The sequence below is a fragment of the Pinus tabuliformis genome, chromosome 5_2 (assembly GCF_031772625.1).
Source record: "Pinus tabuliformis cultivar Carrire ecotype Pingquan chromosome 5_2, CPIR1, whole genome shotgun sequence".
NCBI lineage: Eukaryota > Viridiplantae > Streptophyta > Pinopsida > Pinales > Pinaceae > Pinus > Pinus tabuliformis.
This window is the reverse complement of record NC_142306.1, coordinates 137454535-137473727: the sequence shown is the minus strand read 5'-3', so window position 1 is coordinate 137473727 and position 19193 is coordinate 137454535. Positions and strand designations below refer to the sequence as shown.

At 35.2% G+C, this 19193-nt stretch overlaps 1 pseudogene; it reads left to right on the top strand.

The window, feature by feature from the left end:
* Nucleotides 1-253: 253 nt before the first annotated feature.
* LOC149157890 (phosphatidylinositol 4-kinase gamma 7 pseudogene) lies at nucleotides 254-2256 on the top strand (annotated as a pseudogene).
* The last annotated feature ends 16937 nt before the right edge of the window (nucleotides 2257-19193 follow it).

The window sequence follows — 19193 nt, the reverse complement described above, 5'->3', positions numbered from 1 at the left end:
GTATCAATGCCATGTAGTGATCATCCTTTATGTTTCAATTTTAAGTGTGTCATTGCCCTACAATGAATAGTATAAAACATATTGAAATATCATGAGGCAAGAGAGGAGAATCAAGAATGGTTTACATAATTATTTGTGAAGCTGATAAAGTTGATCGATGCACATAACTATTCAAACTCAATGAAAGAGGGTCGTTTAACTTAAAGAGAGGAGTTTATGAAGATGGAAAAAATTCTTTATAAAATAGCGAACCATGGAAAAACAAAGTTACTTGAGAGTTATGAAACTAGACTATGGATTCGTGGAATTGAAATTTGAAATTAATGACGGAGCTAGATATGCCTTGTTGCAGTAAGAAGTTGGAACCAAAAAATCAGGGGATTATACTAAATCTTCTAACTGTAATAAGCATGTGATTTTGGTCTAAGAAATAAAATTTTCATTATGTTGACACTGATGGATAGCATGAGGCTATTAGGTAAATGTTCACTATCCAAATGCAAAGATTGATGTAATGAAAATTTCCATGAAAATAGAGAGGCATACTTTGAACAAACTATTATAGTATCTTTTCCAATGTTAATTTTCCAATGGGACATCCAATAAATCCAACCCTAGTTAAGAAGGAGGTGTTCTATTCTTATCAAAACCCCACATACCCCTCTTTGAGTGTGGGATGGGAAGGCCTACTAATAAGTGAGAACCTAGGCTAGCTAAAAAAAACATCGATACTCACTGCCATTATATGGAACTTCATCTGGGTTCCAATTGATGTTGTGAGTTAGAAAGATAAACTCATCTACCTTAGACTAGACTAGCCTCAACATTACTTCATGTGTAGAATCTTGAGAGTTCTTCAAGGCAATTCCAGCACACAATGGAGCATGCGGCCTTTTTGCCAAGTGTATAGGAATTCCACAAAATTGGGCAGCATGTTACATAAAAAAGTCACAAACTCACTTGAAAATTGTCATATTGGCAGCAATATGCATGGCGTGATATAATCCCAGTGTGGAAATGTTGATCAATTTGAGTAAAGCCTCATTCATAACATTATAGTAGTGTAGTCAGAAATGATGCTTCTCTGCGTCTCACTAGGAGCCTCATTCATATAAGCTCTTCCACTCCTTGTCTTTCTCTTGTTGTTGATAGTCAGCAACAAAGGGATAGGAGTGGACCTTTGGAGATCATTGGTGGTTTGAGTGGCTACTCCAAACGAAGAAATTGATAAAGCAAGGAATTGAGGCAATTAAGAAATTGATAAAGCAAGCATTTGAGGCAATTGAATGTGGTGTAGATCCAATCCCTGTTCATGGAGGGCTTGGTGGAGCATACTTCTTCCGTAATAATAGAGGAAAATGTCAAGATATTGTAAAGACTACAGATTAGGAGTCGTTTGCACCCAATAATCCTAAAGGCTACCTTGGAAAGATTCTAGGGAAACCTGACTTAAAGAGTTCAGTTTGTGTGGGACACATAGGCATCCAAGAAGTTTCTTCTTACCTTCCAGATCAGAAAATTTATGCAAAGTTGACTCCAACTATGCTTGTTAAGGTTTCACAACAAATTTTTAATATTAACAATGGGATGACCATAAACAAAAGCCCAAAAAGTAAACAAGTAAATTTGCTTCATTTCAACAGTTTGTTATACATAATTGTGATGCCAGTGACCATGGGAATCTAGCATCCTTGTTGTTGTTGTTGTACATAGGATATGAATTTTAGATATATGGATATTAAATAATGACAGACATGCTATAAATATCCTTGTAAAAAGGTTGGAAAGAGATTTTGAAAAATATCCTCAAATGAGTGATGTTGTTGAGCTTATACCTATAGACCACGGTTTTTTTCTTCCAAAAATGCTGGAGGATCCTTTCTTTGAGTGGCTTCACTGGACTCAAGCTTCTCGGCCATTTTCATAGGATGAGTTAGAGTAAAAAAATAGGCTTGATGAAAGTAAAGATGCATATATGCTGAGGTTGAAGTTACCCATGTTGAGGGAGTCATCTTTAAGGATTCTTGTATTGTACACCATATTCTTAAAAAATATTGCCATTGTTGGTCTTTGCCTTGCAGAAATTAGGAAATGATGAGTCCATAGTTTCATGTTGCAGAAGAGGATGTGAGTGAGCTGGAACTAATTTGTATGCAGGATAAATTTGAGGTAGATCAACAGATGTCTACCACTAGTTCTGAATCGACTACTAATTTCTCAGAAGCCTTCCCTCAAAAGGAACATGCAAAAAATTAGTTTGCGTTTGATGGACATGGAGTATGAGGAAGATTTTCAGCATGTTGCTGACTCTCTGCATTATGTGGAGAATGGGTTGAACTTTGGCGAGATGCATGACCCTCAGAAATCAAGTACGTATAATACCCTACCTTGAATACCTAAAGTGACTGGACTTTCGTGCTTTCTCTCTCATATACATTCTCAGGTCACTACCAAGAAAGAAATGATTTCTAGCATCATTTGGCTAAAGATTACATTGGAAAGATTATAGGGCAATGTAACCTAAATAGTTCAGTTCGTGTAGGAGAGATAAGTGTCTGAGAAGTTGATTCTTATGTTCTAGATCACAGAAATTTCGCAAAGGTTCCTCCAATAGTGCTTGCTAAGATTTCACATCCAATTTTTAATATTAACAATGGGATGAGCATAAATAAAAGCTTAAAAAGTAAACAAGTAAAATTTCTCCATTTCAGTAGTTTGTTATACATAATTGTGATGCGAGTGACCATGGGACATCCAACATCTGTTTTGCTTTTGTACATAAGATATGAATTTTAGATAAAATGATATTAAGTACTAACAGGCATGCTCACAACATCCTTGTAAAAAGGTTGGAAAGGGATTTTGGAAGATATCTTCAAATGAGTGATGTTGTTGAGATTATACCTATAGACGACGGTCTCTGTCTTCCAAAAAAGCTGGAGGATCCTTTCTTTGAGTCGCTTCATTGGTGTCAAGCTTTTCTCTCATTTCATAGGATGATTTAGAGTATATAAATAAGCTTGATGCAAATAAAGATGAAGACATGCTGAGATTTAATTTACCCATTCCGAGGAAGTCTTCTTTAAGGATTCTTATATTGTGGACCATAATCTTAAAAATTGCTACTGTTGTTGGTCTTTGCCTTGTAGAAATTGGTGAAATGATGATTCCATAGTTTCATGGTGCAGAAGAGGAAGTGAGTGAGCTGGAACTAATTTGTATGCAGGATAAAATTGAGGCAGATCAACAAATGTCTACCACTAGTTGTGAATCGAAAACTAATTTCTCAGAAGACTTCCCTGAGAAGGAACATGCAAAAACTCAGTTTGAGTTTGATGACGTGGATTATGAGGAATATTTACAACGTTTTGCTGACTCTCTGCATTATGTGGAGAATGGGTTGAACTTTGGTAGGATGCATGATCCTCAGAAATCAAGTAGGTATAATACCCTACCTAAAATTCCTAAAGTGACTGGACTTCTGTGCTTTCTCTCTCAATCTACATTCCCAGGTCACTACTAGGGAATAGATGATTTCTAGGATCATTTGGCTAAAGGTTACGTTGGAAATATTCTACAGAAATCTAACCTAAAGAGTCCAATTCATGTGGGAGAGACATGTGTCCGAGAAGTGGGTCCTTGCTTTCTAGATCACAAAATTTTAGCAAAGGTGCCTCCAACTGTGCTTGTTAAGGTTCCACATCCAATTTTTGATATTAACAATGGGATGACCATAAACAAATTCTCAAAAAGTAAACAAGTAAAATTTCTTCATTTCAACAGTTTGTTATAAATAATTGTGTTGCCAGTGACCATGGGACATCCAACTTATCCGTTGCTTCTGTACATAGGATATGCATTTTAGGTATAAAGATATTAAATACTAACAGACATGCTAGCAACATCCTTGTAAAAATGTTGGAAACATATTTTGCAAGATATCCTCAAATGGGTCATATTGTTGAGCTCATACCTATAGACCATGGTCTCTGCCTTCCAAAAATGCTAGAGGATCCTTTCTTTGAGTGGCTTCATTGGCATCAAGCGTCTCAGGCATTTTCAGAGGATGAGGTAGAGTATATAAATAGCCTTGATGCAAATAAAGATGCATATATGACGTGATTGAAGTTTCCCATGCTGAGGGAGTCGTCTTTACATATTTTGCAACACATTATTAAAAACTTCTGCCGCTACTGGTCTTTTCCTTGCAGAAATTGGTGAAATGATGAGTCCATAGTTTCATGGTGTAGAAGAGGAAGTGAGTGAGTTGGAACTAATTTGAATGCAAGATAAATTTGAGTCATATCAACAAATGTCTACCACTAGTTCTGAATCAATTAATAGTTTCTTAGAAGCCTTCCATTAGAAGGAACATGAAAAAAAATTACTTTGACTTTGATGACATGGAGTATGAGAAATATTTTCAACATGTTGATGACTCTCTAAATTGTGTTGAGAATGGGTTGAACTTTGGAAGGATGCGTGATCCTCAAAAATCAAGTATGTATAATACCCTACCTAAAGTACATGAAGTGACTGGACTTCCATGCTTGCTCTCTCAATCTACATTCCTAGGTCACTACCAAGAAAGAAACGGTTTGCAGCATCATTTGGCTAAAGGTTATGTTGGAAAGATTCTAGGGCAACGTGACCTAAAGAGTTCAGTTCGTGTTGGAGAGATAGGTGTCCAAGAAGTTGCTACTTACCTTTTAGATCATAGAAATTTTGTGAAGGTGAATCCAACTGTTCCTGTTAAGATTTGACATCCAATTTTTAATATTAACAATGGGATGACCATAAATAAAATCCCAAAAAGTAAACAAGTAAAATTGCTTCATTTCAGTAGTTTTTTATACATAACTATGATTCCAGTGACCATGGGACATCCAGCTTCTCTGTTGTTGTTCTACGTAGGATATGAATTTTAGATATAAGGATATTAAATACTGACAGACATGTTGGAAACATCCTTGTAAAAAGGGTGGAAAGAGATTTTGGCAGATATCCTGAAATGAGGGATGATTTTGATCTTACACCTATAGACCATGGTCTCTGCCTTCCAAAAACGCTATAGAATCCCTTATTTCAGTGGCTTCATTGGCCTCAAGCTTCTCTGTCATTTTCGGATGATGAGTTAGAGTATATAAATAGGCTTGATGAAAATAAATATCCACATATGATGAGATTGAAGTTGACCATGCTGAGGGAGTCATCTTTAAGGATTCTTATACTATGCACCACATTCTTAAAAACTATTGCCACTGCTGGTCTTTTCCCTCTAGAAATTGGTGAAATGATGAGTCCATAGTATCATGGTGTAGAAGAGCAGGTGAGTGATCTGGAAGTAATTTGTATGGAGACTAAATTTTAGGTAGATCAACAAATGTCTACCACTAGTTGTGAATCAACTACTAATTTCTCAGAAGCCTTCCATAAGAAGGAACATGCAAAAAATCAGTTTGAGTTTGATGACATAGAGATGAGGAAGAATTTTAGCATGTTGTTGGCTCTCTGAATTATGTACAGAATGGTTTGAACTTTAGAAGGATGCATGATCCTCAGAAATCAAGTAGGTATAATACCCTACCTAGAATACATGAAGTGACTAAACTTCCATGCTTTCTCTCTCAATCTACATTCCGAGGTCACTACTAGGAAAGAAATGATTTCTACAATCATTCATCTAAAGGTTACGTTAGAAATATTCTAGGGAAGCCGGACCTAAAGAGACAAGTATCCAACAAGTTGCTACTTACCTTCTAGATCACAAAAATTTTGCAAAGGTGCCTCCAACTGTGCTTATTAAGATTTGGCATCCAATTTTTAATATTAACATTGGGATGGCCATAAAAAATATCCCAAAAAGTAAACAAGTAAAATTGCTTCATTTCAGGAGTTTCTTATACATAATTATGATGCCAGTGACCATGGGACATCTAGCTTCTCTGTTACTGTTGTACATAGGATATGAATTTTAGATAAAAGGATATTAAATACTGACATACATGCTTGCAAAATCCTTGTAAAAAGGCTGGAAACATATTTTGGTAGATATCCTCAAATGAGTGATGTTGTTGAGATTATACCTATAGACCACAGTCTCTGCCTTCCAAAAATCTTGGACGATCCTTTCTATGAGTGGCTTCATTGGCCTCAAGCTTCTCTTCCATTTTCATAGGATGAGTTAGAGTATATAAATAGGCTTGATGCAAATAAAGATGTAGATATGCTGAGATTGAAGTTGCCCATGCTGAGGGAGTCATCTTTAAGGATTCTTATATTGTCCACCACATTCATAAAAATTGTTGCCACTGCTGATATTTGCCTTGCATAAATTGGTGAAATGATGAGTTGATAATTTCATGTTGTAGAAGAGGAAGTGAGTGAGCTAGAACTAATTTCTATGTAGGCTAAATTTAAGGCAGATCAACAAAACTCTACCACTAGTTTTGAATCAGTTAGTAATTTTTGAGAAGCCTTGCTTGAGAAGGAACATGAAAAAAATCAGTATGAGTTTGATGATGTGGAGTATGAGGAAGATTTTCAGCATTTTGTTGACTCTTTGAATTATGTGGAGAATGGGTTCAGCTTTCGTAGGATGCATGACCCTTAGAAATCAAGTAGGTATAATACCCTACCTAAAATAACTGAAGTGGCTGAACTTTCGTGCTTGTTCTCTCAAACTACATTCCCGAGTCATTACCCAGAAATAAATTATTTCCACCATCATTTGGCCTTGAATTGGTCGTTTTGACAGTGTTGCTACCAAATAGTTTTTTGTAAATTATCCTTCATCACCAAGAGTTTTGCATGAAGATATTCGAATGTCTTTTCCATATAATTTCTCATCCCCAAAAACCACCAGAAGGTGCTCACTCTCGAAATTGGAAGAGATCCCTTATTTAGGAGGGGAAGGACTATAGGAAGAGCTTTCCGAGAGAAAACAAGAAATCCATGGTTTGAAGAAACAAGGTCCATCACATGGACAATTTTAGATTCCTTATTTAGGAGGGGATCCTCCCCAAAAAACACCAGAGGGTACCAACTATCAAAATTTTGAAGAGATTCCTTATTTAGGAGGGGAAGAACTATAGGAAGAGCTTTCTAAGAGAAAGCAATAAATCCATGGTTTGAAGCAATAAGGTCCATCACATGGATAGTTTGAGATTCCTTATTTAGGAGGGGAATAACTGCAGGAAGCAATTTCCAAGTGAAAGCGAGAAAATCATGTTTTGAAATAAGAAGACCCATCGCATGGCCAGTTTATTTCACCTAGGAGTATTTTCTTCCCTCAACAAAATCAACATTGTCCAAGTTGTAAACGAGCATGGAAAGAGCATTCAGGTAAAGTTGTTTTGACTTTAAGAGCAACACAAAGAGACCATGAAATGGGTATGGTGGTTCCAAAAAGCCTAAAGTTTTCATACATGAGTGAGGGTTCTAGGAAATTTTTTCCAAAGCAGTCGCATCAAGAAGAATCAGGACCAAAAGCTATATGTAGAGACTCAAAACTTCATGCCAGTTTTGAGGACTGGTCTATCGAAAAAAGGTTTTGAAGGCTACTTGGTGCATGCCATTTTTGGGGACTAGTCTTCTGAAAATGGTTTTGAAGGTTGCTTGGTGCATGATTTATTTTAATTTTAATATATTGTACATTAGTTATATATACTTATGAAGAGAAGTTGGAAGTGGTTGAACCAATTTATCTAGCGGCCTACTACTGTAATGTGTTTTCCATATATATATATGAGGATTATTGATCAACACCTTATCTAGATACTTCTTCACAACATCATAGAAGTCCATGTGACCTCCATAGGATAGATAACTCACAGAATCCTCTATGAAAGACCTCACAATACAACAACAATTAGAGACCGTGGTAGGAAATAGTCCAAGGGCAAACTGGCCATCACTTATGGCTCAGAAAATTCAATATCCCCCCATTAAAATCCCCAAACATCCCTTGCCCTCATATCTGAATGGGTTAATTGATCATCGATGCTGGTTCAGAAAATTCAATAATTTTCCATTAAAAACCCCAAACATCATTCCCCCTTGTAGCTGAATGGAAAATAGGTGAAAAAATCACAAAACAATAATTCTTTCTTCATTATATATATTTCATTCAAAGTTTCAAACCCTGTATTAATGAGTTTGTAATGAATGAAACCACATTCTATCATCAGTGAGGTGAGAGAAATTAATTGTTACCTGGATCTCCATTTGGGTAGCTGGTTTTTTCACTGACCCAACAAGGTAGTGTATCCCGTACACATAATTCTAACTCAAAACTTGGTGCATCCACATGCTTTTTTTGAGTAGTGTTTGAGATTTTAGTGACCACTACACTAAAGGCCCCTATTCCTCCCCTCTCGTTTACTACCTGGCACCTTCCAACATTTGGTGGTCTATAGGTTTGGTTAAGAATCCATGATCATTATGGATGCTTCATAGATCAAAAAAATGTTCTGCGGGTTTGGTTAAGAATCCATGATTGTTATGGGTGCTTCACTGATCAAAAATATGTTGACACTAAATATGGAAACTCAAAAAACACTTAGTTTTTGGGAAAGATTCATGAGGAAAAGTTTGAAAGAGAAAAAAATGAAAAATAAGTGGATTTAGGTGATTATTTAATGATGTGACTTTTCAAAAAAGCAACTTCATTTTGTTTCATTATTTTGTTATAAATTGGATAACAAATGATATATTATATTATTATATTATAAAATAACTTATTTGGATATATCATACAACATTATAGGTTCAAATTCAGATTGGCCTAGTAGGTATATCACCATAAATTTTAAATATTAGACTATCTTTCTTTTAGGAATAAATGGATTTTATATAGCAATTTGGTTTCTAGCTTAACAATAACTTTAAATTATATTATTGTTATTAGTTAATTAATTAGGTAAAGTTTTTAAGGATTGACTTAAATGTATAACTTTGAAAGGATTAAGTTAATTTTGCAACTTGTATTTTTTTTAAGTTAATTCTAAATGCATCTACCCATTTTGTATTTGTATTTTGTCATTGGAGTGGAAAGTGTTTGTAGGGCATTTGTCTTCTTTCATTTTAAATACTAAAAACTAAAATAAGTTATCACTTGGTCTCATTGAGATCCACTTACTATGTTCAATATCAAATTTGGTCTTAGAGTGAATGAAGTTATATTCACATGGCTCTTTTCCCAACGTCTTGAGTTTACTCAATATAAAATATGGCCTTGGAGTGAATGAAGTTCTATTCACATGGCTCTTTTACGAACACCTTGAGTTTACATACTGACATATGACCCTAGGTGAAAATTCATGGCACCAATAGGTTAGAGTATGTGTTTACATTATATAAACTTAAATCTATCTACATGTTTTCTTTAAAAATATATACATCATTTTCTAATGGGTATTTGGGCTTCTCGAATTAGGGTTGAATTTACATGGTGACAAGAAGTTATCAATTATATTTGCATCAATCATATTAGAGTTTTCCTAGTACCTTAAGGCGGCCATAAGAATCTTTAAAGATAAGCGTTAAATTTATCACCATATAAAGTTTTGATATGGGCTTATGTTACAAATCTAGACACAATTTTAAGTTTTTCTTTTTTATTGAAGCTTTGACATGTATTTATTTTACAAACCCAAACACACTCTCAAATTATTTTTAGGAAAATATTATTAGTTGGGCTCTATTCAGATGGATCTTCATCCATCATCTTGAAGTTTCCATACACAATTACAATGACTAACATAAATGACTAATTTGTATTATTGTAGTACTTCTTAGGTGGTCGTATTTTGTTCCTAGACTAAATTAGCCATTCATGTTAGCCATTTTTAGTTGTATTACTTATCAACTAGTTGTATATTTTAGACCGTGACTAACTTAGTTGTTTATGTTAGTTGTTTTTAGTTGTGTCACTTAAGATTTCTCATTTTTGGTCATATCTCACTTGCAAAAGTTGTGGTGACTGACATTTTTAGTCACCTAGTCACTATTTTCTCATTTTCTACTAGTGAGCTTTTGAATGATTTCCATAAATGTAATAGAAGCTGTACTCGCTTTAAATGAATTCGATAATGCAAGAAAGTGTGCATACTTAGTAAGTCTATCAACTACCACCATGAAGACACTCTTTCCTTTGGACTTGGGTAAACCTGTGATAAAATCCATTGAAACATCCTCCCAACATTGGCTTGGAATGGATAAAGGTTGTAATAGACCTCGTGTCTTAATTGTTTCAACTTTATTTTGTTGGCAAACCAAACATTCCGCCACAAACTTTTCAATATCCGATTTAAGGCCATCCCAAAGAATTCCTTCTTAACCCTGTGGTAAGTTTTTAAAATTCCTAAGTTCCCTCCTAAGGGAGAGGTATGCAATTCCATAAGAATATTTTGTTTGAGTTGGGAATTATTACATAGGTATAAGCGATCTTGTGCCATAATGAATCATTTTTCTTGCTAAATGTATCAGACGTATTAGGATCTTGTTGTATCTTTTGAATAAGTTCCCACACTTCTTCATCATCGATCTATTCATCAGTTGCTTCTTTTATCCAATCTAGTTGAATAATAGAAATGGTGCAAAGAAATACATCCACATCCTAATCCTTTCTTGAGAGTGCATCTGCCACAACATTTTGCTTCCTTTCTTTGTAAATGATTTTAAAGTCATAACCCAACATCTTTGTGACCCATTTTTTCTTCTCTTCTGAACATAATATTTGTTCTAAAAGTATTTAAGACTATAATGTTCCATTTTTACCTTGAAGTGTCTTCCCATTAGGCAGGGTTTCCATTTCTTAAGTGCATGTAGTATTGCCAACATTTCCTTCTCACAAATAGCTTCATGTAAATGCTTTCCTTTGATTGGAAGACTTTCAAAAGAAATGGGTCTTTCTTCTTGCATTAAAACAACACCAATTCAATTTATTGAGGCATCACATTCCACAATAAAGGTTTTTTTGAAGTCCGATGTAGCTAAGAATAGTCCTTGGTACATTTCCTCTTTAAGATGTTCAAATTCTTTCGTTTCTTTTGGAGTCTAGGAAAATGCATATTTCTTAAATAATGTTGTTACAGGTGCTACTATTTTCCCATAATTCTTAACAAACTTGCAATAATACCTTGTCAACCCAAGAAATCCTCATAGATGCTTTATGGATGTGGGGATTTTCGCTTCCTTAAGGGCATTAATTTTCCTAGGGTCCACCTTAACATATTCATGAGATACAATATGACCCAAATATTCCACCTCTTGTACTCAAAGAAACATTTGGAGCTTTTTTCATATAATTATTTCTCCTCCAATAGTTTGAGAACCTTGCCAACATGTTGAACATTATACTTCCAAGACTTTTTGTAGATTAGTATATGATAAGAAGATACTAGCACAAATTTTCCAAAGATGGGTTTGAAAATGGAATTCATCAAACCCTGAAATGTATAAGGTGCATTGGTAAGGCCAAAAGGCATGACCAAATATTCATAATGACCCCCATGAGTTCTAAATGTTGCTTTCAGAATGCCTTCAATCTTCATTCTGATTTGATGATATCCTACATGAAGATCCAACTTGGTGAAGTAAATTTATCCATGCAATTCATCCAATAATTCGTCAATGATACGAATGGGAAATTTATCTTTAATAGTGAGCCTGTTGATCTCCTTATAATCTAGACACATGCTCCATGACCCATCCTTCTTGTGCACCAATAATACTGGAGCAGAGAAATAACTTTGAGTAGGTTGAGTTATACCAGCCTCTAGCATTACTACAACCAAACATTCAATTTCACTCTTTTGGGAATAGGGATATCGGTAAGGCTTGATGTTTGCAGGAACACTTCCTAGAATCAAATGAATAGCATGATCATGTTCACGAATAGGTGGGAGGACTTTGAGAGTCTCAAATACCTTGGAATGATTGTCCAAGACTTTTTTGAGATCTGGAGAAATATATGATTTCGATGTGGGAAACTATAGCGAACATAATTGTGGAATTACACTTAGTTGTTCTTTCTTTAGAAGCTTTTCCATTCTGTTAGAGCTTATTATCATTCCTGGTTTCCCTATGATACCCGTTAATTCAACTTCCTATCCTTCAGAAGAAGATTTCATGAAAAGTCCTAAAAAATAAAAGCTAATGTACCCAATGATTGTAGCCATTACACTCCTAGTACAACATCATCACCACCTATTCAAGTGGAAAACATTGGGTTATTCAATACATATTCTCCCATGTATAGCTTGATATTATGGCACTTTCCAGAGCATTTTATGGTTCCTCCACCTTCAACCATCACTTGACACTCTCGTGTTGGATATATGAATCAATTCAATTCCTTGTGTATCTTACAATGAATAAAAGTATGGGTACTACAGAAATCAATCGACACTATTACATTTTTCTTCTTGATATGTCCTTCTATCTTGATAGTTTGAGGAGTAGTAATTACGGCCAATGCATTACAAGATATGGTCAGATTCATTTCTTCTTTCTCTATGGTTTTTTCCTAGTGTATATTCTCTTCTTTTAACATTTTTTGTTCCTTTTCTTCCTCCTCTTCACAATCTATGTAAAATAATTTCTTCTCAGAACACTTGGGACCTTTAGTGTATTTGCTATCACAACTGTAAGAAAGCCCTTTTTCTATTTTTTCTCCCAATTGTTGTGGTGTCAACCTTGTAGGTTGTGGAAGTTTAGGCGCAACAACACTTCCATCTTAATAGTTTTGATTGGTAGGCTTCCTTAGTTCCATAAATTATCTTTCCATTTTTCTTGCCAACCTGAATGCCTTCTCTAATGAATCAGGTTCCCAAAGGTGAACCTCATGTTGGATGTTATCCTTTAAAGTCCCTATGAACACATCAATATTATGCTCCTAAGGAATATATTTTACCCTTATATTCAATTTTTGGAAGTCCTCAATGTGCTCCATCATTGAACTGTTTTGTTTGAGATTTCTCAATTGGCTAAAAAAGGTGTTTCTTTTTGTATCCTCATAATGTGCTATCATTGGTTCCTTAAAAATTTCCCAATTTACAATTTTTTTATGAGAGAAAATTGAATGATACCGTACAAACTGATTTAGTTCCAAATATAAAGTTGTAATGCGTACCTTTTGTGTGTTTTGCACATTATGGAGATTGAAACATTATTCCATTTGTAGTATCCATGTTACGAGATCCTTTCCATCAAACTTCCTCATATCGTTCTTTGGAACATGGTGGGTCTTTGTTCCAACATTAGAGTCTACAAAATCATCATTAACATTTCTTATATTCTCATCATGAGTTTCCTCTATTACCTTTTGACCATTAATGAGCCTTTCTTGTAGCAACTTTGTCATTTCTTCAAGCCTTCAATGTTGTTATTCTTAAAATCATGATTAACATTTATTTTGTTCTAATTATGAGACCTTTTCACCATTAGGAAGCCTTTCTTGTAGAAACGTTTTCAAACTTTCCTTCCAACCTTCCATGTCCTTCTTCCAATCTTCAATGTTGTCTTTCATACCATCTATCTTAGCTTCCACGTCTTTCTTTAAACCATCGATCTTAGCTTTTGTTACTTTTTGTCTGAGTGAAATTTGTTGCACTTAGTCTCGTGGATTTGATATATCATGTTGCATTTCTTCCTCTACTTCATGAGTCATGTTAGAGATTTCAGGTTGCTTACTAGGTGTTTCCATTTTATTTCTTCGGGGCATCAATTAATGATAATAATGCTTCACTATGCCCTTTGAATTCCTTCAAACCAAACTTATGCAAAATTTGAAAAAACCTACACACTTTGTTTCACTTTGTAGAAGCTCGATATTGAATTTGTTGTGTCTCTGTAATTTCATATATATAAGGCCAGAAATTGCATCCTGCGGTACCTCTCTCAGTCCGATTTCTAACCCTGCAAGTTTGATCAATATTGGATTCTCCAAGGAAGCATTATGCCACATCTCCCATGATGACCAGATTGTAGACTAGTTCAGTAGATCGAACTTGTACAAAGTGGAACGTGTCACTGTTTCGACCTTAGTACCTCAAACCAATAGATAGAAAACTACAGATCATCCTCTTTCTTTAGATTCTTATGAAATTTCAAAATGATTCTCAAAACAAAAATTATGACTATTTTCCTCAAGTCACCTATTTCAAATATAATTTGGGATCCTGCAAAACCCCTAACTTCCTTGGATCATATCTCCAAACATTTAGTGTGAAAAGATCTGAAATTCAGACCCTAGGTTTAGAGATATTTCAGCTCAAATGGTTTTTTCTCTTTTATCTTCTGAAACATCACATAAACAAAGTGATAGCAAAAATTCCACAATGACCTATTTGGAGCAGCAGAACCCTAGAATCTAAAGCTCTGATGTTGAATGTTATGCAACCAGCTCAGAAAATAGAAGAAAATATAGATCAACGCCTTCAAAATTAGCCTTCAAAATTAACATACTCTATATTATACAAATGAACAATTCTTACATGATACAAATGAAAAAACCTCCTTTCTATATATAGGGGTCTAACGGGTCACAATATAATCAAAGCCGACATAACAATAATAATATAAGGGCATAAAAATAACAATAGTGGGTTTCTATGGGGCACAATAATAACAATATGGGGACAATAGGGGAACAAAAATAACAATAAGGGATGCAATGACAATAACAATGGGGGAATCACTAGTCTTACAGGGACCTAATAGATTCCTTGATTCCTGACTTGTTATTTTTTATCCTTAGCTCATATGATATGAGTGTTCCATGAAGCATGTCCATGTTCAACATATCCATGTTTGGTATTTATTCAATGGATGACACCTTCGAATTGAGTCTTATGGGGTAAATATCTCAATATTGTTCTAATGACAACATCATCCATGACTTCTTCATCGAGACCTGCAATCTTCTTCATCAAGACATGTAATTGAGTATATAAATTTGTCTACTAAAAGGGAATATGAAGTAATATCCTCATCTTGTTCCTTCGAAATTTCATATTGGTTCTAGTAAGATTGTAGCTTTGCTTCCTTGACTTTCTTTTGTCCTTCATAGAAAATGGTAAGCCTCTTCCATAGATCATGACTTGACTTACAATTGATTACTCTAACAAATTTTTCATATTAAAATCGACTCAAAATTTCATGCTTAGCTATTGCTTTGAATGTATAGAATGCTTTATGAGGTGTACTTCTAGGAGGAGTATCAGGAACTTAAGTTTTTTCTCTAAAAATACCCAAGCATCCACTCCCAAGGGAATGAGATAGATCTCCATTCTTATCATCTATAAACTATAGTTGGATCCATCAAATTGAGGGGGATTACTAGATGATCTAATACTGGCCATTTTCCCTAATATTAACTTTCAAATGGGTAATTGTTCCTAAAGAAAACCAATCTTAAAACAAATGTTAAATGAAAGAGAACACTAAGTGGAGGGGTGAGCCAGTGTAATGGAAAATTTATCATTTTAAAACATTTCATTAATAATTGATTATTCAGGAGTGCATCAGAAAATGAAATGCATCATAACAATGATTTAAGTTATGCATAAAGAAGCTATCATCGCATCAACACAAGAGAACACAAGCCTTTATGTGGAAACCCTTATAGGAGAAAACCAGAACATATTTTTGTCTTCTTCTTTAATTTTCTCTATATAGACTGGTAGCCATTAACCCTCTGAAGGCACCAACCCCCAAAATGTGCATAAACCCACCTGCAATAGTTTGCAACCTAATTAAGGAACCAAAATTGAAAAATGTGCAAACTTCAACTTACAATGGGTTACAACATCATTGAGGCACCAACCACAAAAATGTACAAGCAATGATGTTGTTGGGTCCCTATAATACTAGTGATTACCCCATTACTATTGTAGTTATACCCCTTATTTATATTGTTGTGCCCCTATTACCCCCATATTGTTATTTCTGTGCCCCATAGAATCCCTCTATTGTTATTTTTGTGGCTTTATATTATTATTGTTAGGTCGACTGGATTATATTGTGACTCCTTAGACTCCTATATATAGAAAGGAGGTTTTGTCATTTGTATCATCCAAGAATTGTTCATTTATGTAATGTAAAGGAGGTTTCCCCCTCGAAGAGGCTGAATTCTAAGGCGTTGATCTATCTTTTCTATCTTTTCTTGAGCTGGTTTCATAACATTTGGTATCAGAGCTTTGGATTCTAGGGTTTCGCTGCTCCAAACAGGTCATTGTGGCATTTTCGCTATAACTTTTTTCTGTGACGTTTCAGAAGTCGCAAAAAAAACCCATTTGAGAACAATTGACGCTGAACCTTGGGTCCGAATTTCAGAGCTTTTCGCGCGATATTTTCGGAGATATGATCTGAGGAAGTTGGTCTTTTTGCAGACTCCTGAATTACATTCAAAACAGGTGACCTGGGGAAAATCGTCATAACTTTCTCTCTGAGGATCGGATTGAAATTTCGTAAAAAGGTACAGAAAGAGGACAGAAATTAGTTTCTTTTGGGTGTTTTTTAGATCCAAAGGTCAAAACAGTGACTCGTGGCACGTCATACAAGTTAGCTCTACTGAACTAGTCTATAATCAAGTCACTGTGGGAGATTTCACATAACTCTTCCTTGGAGAATCCAATTTGGGTCAGACTTGTGGCATTGGAAAGAGGACACAGAAAGCTACTACAGGTCACAAGTTCAAAACTAGATGACTGGAAAGTACAGAGATACATCAGAGGCAATATCGAGCTCCTACAAAGTGAAAAAAGGTGTGTAGATTTTTTAAATTTTTGCTTAAGCTTGGTTTGAAAATTTATTTTGAAGGAATTCAAAGGGCATAGTAGAGCATTATTATCGGTAACTGATGCCCCGAGGAAAGAAAATGCAAACACCTAGTAAGGAACCTGAAAGCTCTAGCATGACTCATGAAGAAGAGGAAGAAATGCTACATGATATATCAAAATTACAAGAACAAGTGCAACAAATGTCACGCTCACAAAAGTTAACAGATGCTAAGATAAATGGCGTGGAAGCTAAGATAAATTGCGTGGAAGCTAAGATGAATGGCATGGAAGCTAAGATGGACAATTTGAAGATAGATTTGAACACGAATTTGAAGACAGGCATGGCAGATTTGAAGACAGATTTGATTAATTTTCTACAAGAAATACTTACTAATGGTGAAAAGGTAGTAAAGGAAACTCATGATGAGAAAAAAAGAAATGTTAATCATGATTCCATAGACGCTAATGTTGGATCGAAGAATCACCATATTCCAAAAATCGATATGAGGAAGTTTGATGGCAAGGATCCCGCCACATGGATATTACAGATGGAGCAATTCTTCGATCTCAATAATGTGCAAAACACACAAAAGGTATGTATGGCAACTTTATATTTGGAACCAAATCAGTTTGTATGGTATCAATGGCTTTGTTCTCGTAGAAAATTTATCACTTGGGAAATTTTTACGGAAGAATTGATAGCACATTATGAGGATACAAAAAGCAACACTTTTTTTAGCCAATTGATAAGTCTCAAACAAAAGGGTTCAATAATGGAGCACATTGAGGAGTTCCAAAAATTGAACATAAGGGTAAAAGATATTCCAGAGGAGCATAGGATTGATGTGTTCATAGGGTCTTTAAAGGATAATATCCAACATGATGTGCGCCTTTGGGAACCTGATTCATTAGAGAAGGCATTCAGGTTAGCAAGAAAAATGGAAAGCAAAATTATGGCAACTAGGAAGCATACCATTCACAACTATAAAGACGGAAGTGTTGTTGCCCATAGTCTTCCACAACCTACAAGGTTGACACCACAACAATTTGAAGAAAAAAGAGCAAAAGGGCTTTGTTACAATTGTGATAGCAAATACACAAAAGGTCATAAGTGTGCTGAGAAGAAATTATTCTACATAGATTGTGAAGAGGAAGAAGAAAAAGGTAATAGTGTTGATTGATTCAGGAAGCACCCACAATTTTATTCATTGTAGGGTAGCAAAAGAATTGAATTGCTTCCTATATCCAGCACCAGAGTGTCAAGTGATGATTGCAAATGGAGGAACAATAAATTGTTCTGGAAAGTGCCATAATATCAAGCTATCCATGGGAGAATATGTATTGACTAGCCCAATGCTTTCCATTCCAATGGGAGGTGCTGATGTTGTACTAGGAGTCCAATGGCTACAATCCTTGGGTACAATAGCTTTTAATTTTCAAGAACTTTTCATGAAATTTTCTGTGGAAGGAAAGGAAGTTGAATTAAGGGGTATTGCAGGGAAACCGGGAAAGATAATCAGCTCTAATGGCATGACAAAGCTTCTAGAAAGAGGTGTAATTGCACAATTATGTTCGCTAGATGTTTCCACATTGGAATCATCTATTTCTCCAGATCTCCAAAAAGTCCTGGACAATCATTCCAAGGTATTTGAGACTCCCAAAGGTCTCCCACCTATGCGTGATCATGATCATGCTATTCATCTGATTCCAGGAAGTGTTCCTCCAAACATCAGGCCGTACAGATATCCCTATGTCCAAAAAAGTGAAATTGAACGTATGGTTGCAGAAATGCTAGAGGCTGGTATAATTCAACCGAGTCAAAGTTCTTTCTCAGCTCCAGTAGTATTGGTGCACAAGAAGGATGGATCATGGCGCATGTGTCCAGATTATAGGGAGCTCAACAAGCTCACTATTAAAGATAAGTTCCCCATTCCTGTCATTGATGAATTACTGGATGAATTGCATGGATCAATTTACTTCACCAAGTTGGATCTTCGTTCGGGATATCATCAAATCAGAATGAAGATTGAAGACATTCCGAAAACGGCATTTAGAACTCATGAGGGTCATTATGAATTTTTGGTCATGCCTTTTGGCCTTACCAATGCACCTTCAACATTTCAAGGTTTGATGAATTCAATTTTCAAACCATTCCTTAGAAAATTTGTGTTAGTATTTTTTGATGATATACTAATCTACAGCAAGTCTTGGAAGGATCATGTTGAACATGTTGACAAGGTGCTACAACTATTGGAGGAGAAACAATTATATGCAAAAAGATCCAAATGTTTCTTTGGAGTCCAGGAGGTGGAATATTTGGGTCATATTGTATCTCATGAAGGAGTTAAGGTAGACCCTAGCAAAATTAAAGCCATTAAGGAATGGAAAATCCCCACATCCATAAAGCAT